The 9,620-nt window shown below is 43.2% G+C and overlaps 1 protein-coding gene across 1 annotated transcript in view; it reads right to left on the reverse strand.

Moving 5' to 3' along the window:
- The window catches only part of LOC146799966 (uncharacterized), a 31,360-nt gene extending 27,365 nt beyond the window's left edge, over positions 1-3,995 (reverse strand). The window contains exon 1 of the mRNA XM_085620902.1: positions 3,689-3,995. The gene's annotated coding sequence lies outside the window, so the exon portion shown is untranslated. The remainder of the gene's footprint in view (positions 1-3,688) is intronic.
- Between the last annotated feature and the right edge of the window lie 5,625 nt (positions 3,996-9,620).

Here is a 9,620-nt window from a genome sequence, read left to right on the forward strand (position 1 = left end):
AGTGTACCTGGCAAGAGATTCTGTTTAAAAAAAAGATACGCAGATGGAAAAGCTTTGTAAAGACCCTGCTCATGGCCTAAACATTAAATGATTGCACTTCAAATTTTGTGAGAGTGGGAGAAGCCCAGCTGTACCTAAAAACAAATTTAAATTCAGAAGGAAGAAGGTTTTGGATGAATTTTAAATTATGGTACATTCCAATGGTGAAAACATTGGCTTCCCTCTGCTAATGGTACGAAACAACTGGGTTGTTGAAGTGATGAGGTACACGTAGTTCCAAAACAAGTACTTTATTCCACAAGTGCAAGTACAGGGTAACATGTCCTTCTAGCGCAGTGTAGCAGCAACTGTTCACCGGACAACACTCCTAACATTCCCAGAATTCAGAACTTATTACAAACCTAAACATATGACGCACACAAGGCTAATGCGCGCAACAAATAAACTCGGCACAAGCCCAAACAAGCATGAGCCACAACAGTTGTTCTTACCGTATTTGAATGGTTCTTTTTTAGCCCAGGTTTTTTATTTTACCAAAATCTCTAGTTAAAACCTATTTTTAGAGGGTACGTTTCTAGTACACTTTCCATTGCCTTGTCTCTTTTGCATCGCCCTAAGTCAGCTAATTTTTATCATTTGTATGCATTTAAAAAAATCTTTTCTTGTAATGCAATTTACATGCTATTTATCTGTGAAAATGAAATAAATATTTTTATGGAAATATTTGAATCAATAATGTTGAATTTAATTGAGAACTATACTGTATTGTATTGGAAAACAGTTTTAAATTACTATAATCATTAAGCAAAATGTGATTCTGATACTCAGTTGTATCTTCAAGACACATTTTATAGTAAGCATTACAAAAGTAAGAAATTACAGGAGCGCATATGTTGCCAATCAGAATGGATCGAGTGTGTACAGCCATCATTACTTATTAAGAAGTACAACTAATAATCAATTGCCAACATCTCTGTATGATGACACTGCAGTATGACCCAGCTATGTTTAATCTGACAGTGTAGCTAAGGTAGCAAATACATACAAAAAAATGAAAACCAAATTTTATAAAACACAGGCTCTAGAGAGAAAATGGTGTAATATATGTGGATTATGTGTATATTCACGGAATTTCTAGGACAACAAAATGCCATTCAAGGAAAATGAAATCCCTGTTTTACTAACCCTTTGTTTTCCTGAGCTGAATTTAATGTTGTGCAAAATCATTTGGGGCGGCCGTGGATCAGGAGAGAGAATGGGAGGCTACTTGTAATTGTCAAATCAAATGAGGTATGGAATGTTGACTACTAGTAAGCGCCACTTAGGATATTTTACAATTATGGTGATGTGTTGGATCTATCCCCTTTAAAGTGTGTGTGATGCATGGAAATCTGATTTTAAAGCCACTAAAGAATTAGCAGGGACTCTTTAGACTGCCTTTCACAAGTCTGGTTATGACCATAACATAACTAACTTATTTTATGAGTGGGATTGAGAACATCCTTAATATTGTGGAGGTGTAACTGGTCAATTTGAGAATTTGGTGATAGTGATGGTTCAAGTTAAGTTACAAAACTAGGATGAATGCTAAAGATTTGGACAGAGAGGTATTTGATATATTTGATATTTAATAATTTATACAGCGCCTGAATAACCCCGTCAGGGGTATCTCCGCGCTAGGACTGCTAACTTCAGCCAAGTAAGCACACATCAGAACAGATAAGTCTTTAGCAGCTTTCTAAATTGTAAGAGTCTGGGCATTGATGTAAGTGAAGGGGAAGTTGGTTCCAAAAAAGGGGAGTTGGATGAGAAAAGGCTTTGCCACCCATGCAAGCTTTTTTGAACCGAGGGGTGCAAAGAAGGGATTTAGATTCTGACCGTAGGGTCCTGGAAGGTAAGTACCTTACAAATTTGTCTGATAGATAATTAGGACCCAGGTCATAAAGAACTTTGAAAACAGTGCAGCAGATCTTAAATGTAATCTGCTTCCACACTGGGAGCCACTGTAGTTGTTGCAGAAGGGGTAAAGATGCCGAGGTGAAAAGGATTTTGCTACACTGTCTGATGGGCCGTTCGTTTGTTATTATCAGGATCATGAATCTGAGTGATCAATGTACATTTTCTGCCATCAAGCATTCAGTTTTATTGTGGGACATTTTTCAATGTAAATTAAATGCTTGCATCATATGTATTGACATATTCCTAGATGTGTCAGTGGCTCTTATCTGAACTGCAGGACGGATGTGACAAGTCCGATATAAGGAGGGACATTTTCCAAGATCGAGAGTGCATGACTGGATTAGCTTTGCCTTCAAGACATTTTTTTATTTGAAATTGTTCTCTCTTTATGTTGGATTAAGATGCAGTGGTCCTAGAGGTGTTTAGTTTTACAAATGGGAGCGAGAGGGGTCGGAGGGCTAAGTGATGCAACAAGTCCAGAAGAGGATGCAGATTTGAGGGGGCAGCCATTGTACATCTACCACCACTGGATGGATGTGATCATAATTCCTTTCTCCTTTAATCAGATGCCCACGCATCTGGTGGTCGCTCTTCTATCAGGTGAACTTCCCATAAAATTACATAGATCGCACTTTACACACATTACCAGTTTCAATATTTCACTGCATTGTGTATTAACAGATATGCTGGGCTCCTTCAGCTGTGATCACTAGACATAATGTAACTTTTGTTCGCCAGATATTAATTTACATCGTCATAAATACACTAAGTGCAGTGAAATGAATCACCATCAATATCCAAACTTTATTTAGAGCCAAATAATGTCCCATTGTCTAAGATGATGACATTCTTATACTGATGAAAATAAACTACAGAGATCAGAATAAAAAAAAAGAAGATGCGCATTTTGGACAAACTTCACTTAAGAGCACTATATAACAAATGGCGAACCGAGGGTTGAGGCACAAGGAAACAACCACACCTGACAAAATCCAAATCTGGGGAAGTAGTATTGGTGCAGGAAGACCAGGGAGTCCACCCCTCTCTACTCCCTATTTGGAAGACCCAAAAACAAATACAATAATGAAGGAATTCCGCACACAAAGAAATTCTCCTGAACAATTATAAAGAGCCCATCAAATAACAGTCATTTCTGGCGATAAGAAGAAATTCACAGTCAAAGGCTATTGGATTTTATCAGGTTTGATGTATCATCATTGTCAATAAAGAGAGAAATTTGGAAGAATTTCTTCTTATCGCCAGAAATGACTGTTATTTGATGGACTCTTTATAATTGTTCAGGAGAATTTCTTTGTGTGCGGAATGCCTTCATTATTGTATTCACTTAAGAGCACCTTTACTTTGTTTCTAATTGTACCTACACTCTCCACTGTGAGCCTCATATTATGTTCACGACTGCACAAAGGATCACGGCCTGGAAGGATGGGCCATCAGAGGCTGCCTGATCTATGCTTGCCACACTGCCAAGCACACCACACTAGAAAAGCATGTCCCCATCCTCCCCCCCCCCCCCCACCACCACCACCACCACCACAGGAGATGCAGTGAAACAGTGTGATCCTCTGCAGCACCAGGCGATCAGACGTGGCCTATGTGTCCACCCCATGAAACAACACTGCTTCCCCCACTGAGAATCCGCTTGCTGTAAGCTGAGCAGTAGTTTAGTTATTTAGAAGAGGTACATTTAAATTCAGTGACCTTTACTTACCGAATCTTAACGCGGCTGCGTTACCTCTTCTCTGTTTGCAGAAGACAGTTTACCATCAGCCTAGGACAGCGCAGAGCTGATGGAAGTCAGCCAACAGGACCCTAGGAAGGCTTTAAATAAGGATCGGAAAAGCATAACACTACACATTCTCAACAACAGACAGAAGGTAGAACGATTTAGCCGTGGGTTGAGATTTGCTCTTTAGAGATTCTCCAAAACAGGACATGTCCATGCAAGTCAGGATCAGGCACAGGTTACTGCCCATGCGCAGAAAAAGGATACGAATTAAAGCGCATTCGTACAGAAGACTAAGAAGTCACCGCGTTGCAAAGCTTGCGTATGCGTGCGCTATGGCTCATCAGAGCATGCGCACAGAAGATCCAGGACCATATTTGACATGCGCAGAAATGAAATATTGCTCATTACAGCATGCGCAGAGAAGCACGATTCCTGATTTGACATGCGCAGAAGTAACGTGCCCATCCTGTGTGCGTGCGCAGAGAGATGTTACTGTGTTTCGGAAAATTGAGGCACTACATGGTAGAGCGTGCGCAGTAGTGTACAGTTGTACCATGAATCAAATCAGGTGCACTGTTTACTCGTCCTCTTGACCCTGTGCAGTGCTTTAGCGAATGAGGTTTAAATGTGCTTTCAGACGCGCATCACTCGGTTTAGGTCAGGCACGCCACGTTTAAAAATCCCCAAAATAACACCTTTTACCATTCCAGCAACTTCAAGCTCAGTGGTAAATTTATTTATTGCATAATTTAATTAAAACCATTGCATATCAATAAAACCATTAAAAGAACACAACAAAGCTCAGTGTTTAAAGAACTCTAGGCTTTACTAAATATTGTGTACGGTCATTCCTGGGTTACTTGCCTAGGTCATCACTGGATATACATCAATTTTAGCGTGAAAAGTGTTTTTATTTCAAAACAACAGTGTTTTGATACAGCCCCAAGAGTGCTGCCCTTCTCTCTAGGCGTGGCGTGAACAAGAGGTCGAACTGCATTAAAAAAACGATAAGGGTACTGGGATGCTGCATGCAATGTGGGCGGGGGTCAGTGAGGCAGAATAGTGACCTGAGTATTTTTAGTGCTGCGAGGCCACAGCCTGTGACAGAACGCACTGTGAATATGTAAGTCATTATTTTAAACTTGTGTTACACGCAGTATAAGAAACGATGCTACAAAATATGCAAAAAGGTTTAACATCAAAAGGTGCTTTCAAAATATAGATTTTAGTAATAGCTAGACTGTGGGAAGTGCAATAAAAAAAAAAAATAACTGCCCCTTAAAAGCACACACATACTTGCCAACATTTTAGGACAGGGAAGTGGGAGATTTTGAAACAGTAATCAGAATAATGTAATTTCTCCATTGACTTCTATTGAAGAAAATTTAATTTCAGGCGGGAGACAGCTAAAAGAAAGCAATGTTGGGCCTGAAAAATCGGGATTCTCCCGCCTGAACAGGGCTGGACTGGCCGAAGCGGGCACCGGGCAATCCCCTGGTGCGCCGAACGTGTGGGGGCCGGTTTTGGGCCCCTGGGGGCCGTTTCTGTTATGGGGCCGTTTTTGCAGCATAGCTGCAAAATCGGCCCTGTAACAAAATCGGCCGAAAACCAGCCCTGGCAAAGAGCTCGGCGGCACCCCAACCGCCCCACGAGGGGGGACGGGGCGGGGAGGCGGCCAAGCACTTTGCCAGGGCCGGTTTTGGTTCCCAGTACGGCTTTGCGCCTGAATCGGGTCTATTGGCATGTATGCTTGCACTACCATTTAAAAATAATACGTTTGTGTTATCAGGAAGCTTCAATTGCATCAATTAAAACTATACTGGCTTCCAATCACACTTTACATTTGCAGATTAACCAGTTGCACACATTTACATTTCTTTCAGGCAAGCAGCAGGCACCTTGGCAAGAAGGATTGTTTCTTTTTTAGCTGTCTGTCCGGTCTACCGTTTCATAACAGAGGAGACTCCCTGTCTGACACTTCAGCTGAAGCACTTAAACTATCGGAATTGACCATCCGTGGTCTGTAGTCTTTTTATAATAAGTCAGGGAACTGTTTTTCATAAATTAAAAAAAGTTTGGACCTATCGTGCCCCTCCGATCACTCTTCTTCGACATCTGAGGTGACTAGACATCCCGGATTTGGCTGGAGGATTGTGTTTTTTGAAGATTATTTCCCAGCATCCCAACAGTTCCCATTAAAATAAATTTGTGTCTTGGTTTTTAAGAGACACTCATTAGCACCTTAGGAAATAATATCATACATGCTCATGTTTCTACTGGTCTTTCGGGTCGCTGCTTGGCCGGTATCTTTCCAGCACCACCAGTAATTTCAAGTTCAAGGCTATACTGATAATTATCGAAGCACAGCAATATATTGCCCTGTATTTTTTTACCTTATACTTTTTTAGTTACTGTCACTTACAAGGAGCTGCCTGTCTGCAGTAGCCAGTCTGGCAATGATTTAACTGTTGAAGTAACAGTGTAGGATGGAGATTGTAGGCATTACTGTCAGCCCCTCTCTAGCTTTACAATATACACTTCACACTACACTCATAGCCATAGTAACCTTGAGTTTATTTCATGAACAAAATGCTAAAATTATCGCGAGACAAGACTTCATTCCTGACTTTATTCAGTTGGACTCCCAACCACTGATCTCCATTCACGAAGCGACAAGTGTCAAGCATGAAACCTGCATTCAAATGAGCACAGCTTATGAAAAGGCGAATCAAATCAAATCAAATCAAAACTTTCTTTATTCGGCCTTCCGAAGAAAGGTCATAAAAGATACAAGTAAAAATACATAGTAAAATGTCACATAAAATCTCATCAATTTAAAATTCATCACAGACAAGAATGATCACAGTGATTTCATTCACAAATTTAAAGTGGCAATGCATACAAGGTATCTGGGTAAAGAGCATCAATTTAGTTTTTAACAGTCAGTTTGACAGTAAAATCAGATGGATAAAATCAACCTAAGTTCGGTCTATGTCGCATGATATTCTGTAAGAAATTAGAAACAATATAGACCAGCCCCTCCCCCTCCAGTGACTGTAAAAAGAGTAGAGCTGGGCGACAAGTACGGAAGCCCAAACGTTTTAATAAGGGGATTAGTAATTTTCTCAGTTGATCCATATAATATTTACAAAAAAGAATAGTATGGATTGTGGACTGGGAGGAACTCCTGTCACAAGGGCAAGGTGATAGTGTTTTAGCCCAATTATTTTTCAACGGAAAAACCACTAGACGATGGAAAAGATTCAGCCTAAACCTAACTAAAAGGAACAATTCATAAGAAGTAATACTATAAGTTAGGTAAGGCTGGATCCCAAATACCGTCTGGACTGTTAGACTGTGCCTGACTGTTTGCTTCATAACCTCTGAGTTAAGTCGTAGGTCTTCAAGATGATTAAAACAAAGTTTATAGAAAACCTTCCTCGTTAACTCCTGAATGAGAGTAGGGTCGTGATAGTATTTTACTAACCCGAAGTCAGTTAAAATTTTTTTGACATAGACCAGGGGTACTCACAAACTTTCTCTCGGGGGCCAAATTTACAGTGTGGTTTGTGGCAGAGGGCCGCACCGGTGGGGGCGGGGTCAGTGGGGGAGGGGGCGGGGCTAGAGCAACAAAAAAAAACTGTGACCATGAGGTTGAACACAGGCCCCCGCAGCAGACGCCTTCGTCCACTGAGCCACCAGATTCACACATCTCTATCTATCTATCTATCTATCTAGCTCTGGCTCCCTCCCTCCCTCTATCACTCTCCCTCTATCACTCTCCCTCTCTCTGTCTCCCCCTCTCTCTCTATCTATTGCTCTCTCTCTCTCTCCCTCTGTCTCCCTTTCTCTCTCCCTCCCTCAGTCTCTGTCTCCCTCTGTCTCCCTCACTCTGTCTCCCTCCCTCTCTGTCTCAGTACCTCCCTCCCTCCCTCCCTCCCTCCCTACCTCCCTCCCTCTCCCTCCCTCTAGTCTCCCTCTCTGTCTCCCTCCCTCTCTGTCTCTCTCCCTCTCTGTCTCCCTCCCTCCCTCTTGTCTGTCTGTCTCCCTCCCTCTTGTCTCCTTCCCTCTCTCTGTCTCCCTCCCTCTCTCTCTGTCTCCCTCCCTCTCTCTCCGTCTCCCTCCCTCTCTCTCTCTCTCCCTCCCTCTCTCTCTGTCTCCCTCCCTCTCTCTCCGTCTCCCTCCCTCTCTCTCTCCCTCCCTCTCTCTCTGTCTCCCTCCCTCTCTCTCTGTCTCCCTCCCTCCCTCTCTGTCTCCCTCCCTGAAGGACCACACAGTGTTCGTGTGTGTGCAGTTCTCCCTGTAGAGTGCACGTGTGCAGACTTCCAGCCTACAGGCTATAGATATGCAATCTTCCCTCCTGCGCTCTATGCATGTAGAGCCCTTCCCTTTGCAGGCTATATGTGAGCCGTTAAATGGCGTTCAATCCTCTGTGCAGCGAACACATACATCCCTTTCCTGCAGTGTTTAGTGTTCACGTTTCCAGGTGGGAATTCCCTCAGAGTCTTCAAGTTCACCCCGGTATGGAGTCTGGGCAATACTTTTGTGGTAGATCCTTGTTTGATATAAAATCGCCTCGCCTGCAGTCAGCCCTATCCAGAAAATGCAGACGTCCATAGACACGTTTTCTTTTTTGGATCCATTTCACAGGGCAGCAAATAAGGAAAGGAGGAAAGAGAAGGCACTACCCGTTTCCTGGAGTCTTGGTTTTCACTGAGGAGCGAGACCGAAAGAGAGGGAAGACTCGGAGGCTTAGAGGCCGTCACCGGGGCATGCGCTCACAGTTTAATTTATAGGGGCTTGGGGAGGCTGTGCGCAGGAGCCAAATGTACATAACGATTAAAAAAACATACCTGTGCAGGCGCTGCTGCGAAAGTTCTCCGGGGCTGGAAGGACGTCGTGACACCAGGGGCACAGGAAGCTCACCAAAAGGTCCTTTAAAAGTCAGCTGTAACTAGCGCTAGTTACCGCTGACTTTTAAAGGGCCTGAGCTTCCTGTGATGTCAGAGGCAGGCAGGCCAATCGGAGGAAAGCAGAGACGATGGCCGCAGGAGGAAACGTTGTGATTACGTATTAAACGCGTATTCACAACGTTTGCTCCTGCGGCCATCTTCCCTGCTTACTCCAGAGAAGTGCACTGTACTCGATCTCGATCAAGGTCCGCGGGCCGCCAATGAAGGCCTGGCGGGCCGCCAGCGGCCCGCGGGCCGTACTATGAGGAACACTGACATAGACTAACCACCTAGATCTATGTACATTATCAAGGGCCTTACAGTCTTGGATAATTTTTTGGGTAAAGACTGTTCTTTCTGATGACCAGATTCGGTGCCACAATAACAAAGGCTGGATTCTCGCCAGGTCTGTCACGTACGGAAGACCCAGTTCCAGATGGCAGGAATAATTTGCGGCTGTAGTTGGTAATGCGAGAAGGTATTTCAAAAAAACATTCTCTACTGCCTGAATGGGGCCCACAGCTGCGTGGCCCCATACACCCGCTCCATATAAAGCCACTGAGATGCATTTGGCTTTATAGATTTTAACCATTTCCACAGGTGCTTTTCTCTCGAGTTTCCTAGAGAAATTTACAAGTGCGGAAGTGGTTCTTGCAAATTGGAGTTTTCTCACTTCGACTGCCGGTTTCCAGCTTAATTTTTCGTCGATCATGACGCCTAAATAGGGATATTTATCAGTGGTCGATAGTCTTTCCTTATTCAAGTAAATGGACCTGGTTTTATTTTTCTTGCCAACGCCCGCCTTCATAACGAAGGTTTTCCCAATATTGACTTTAAGGTCCAGACTGGCCATAAAAAGTGCATAGCTACTTAGGGCCCTCTGGAGTTTGTTTGGGGTATGAGCCAATATCACCGCATCGTCCGCATACAGGAGAGCCGGTATGCGGCGATTGGCTACCATA

Source organism: Triturus cristatus, chromosome 8 (genome assembly GCF_964204655.1).
Source record: "Triturus cristatus chromosome 8, aTriCri1.1, whole genome shotgun sequence".
NCBI lineage: Eukaryota > Metazoa > Chordata > Amphibia > Caudata > Salamandridae > Triturus > Triturus cristatus.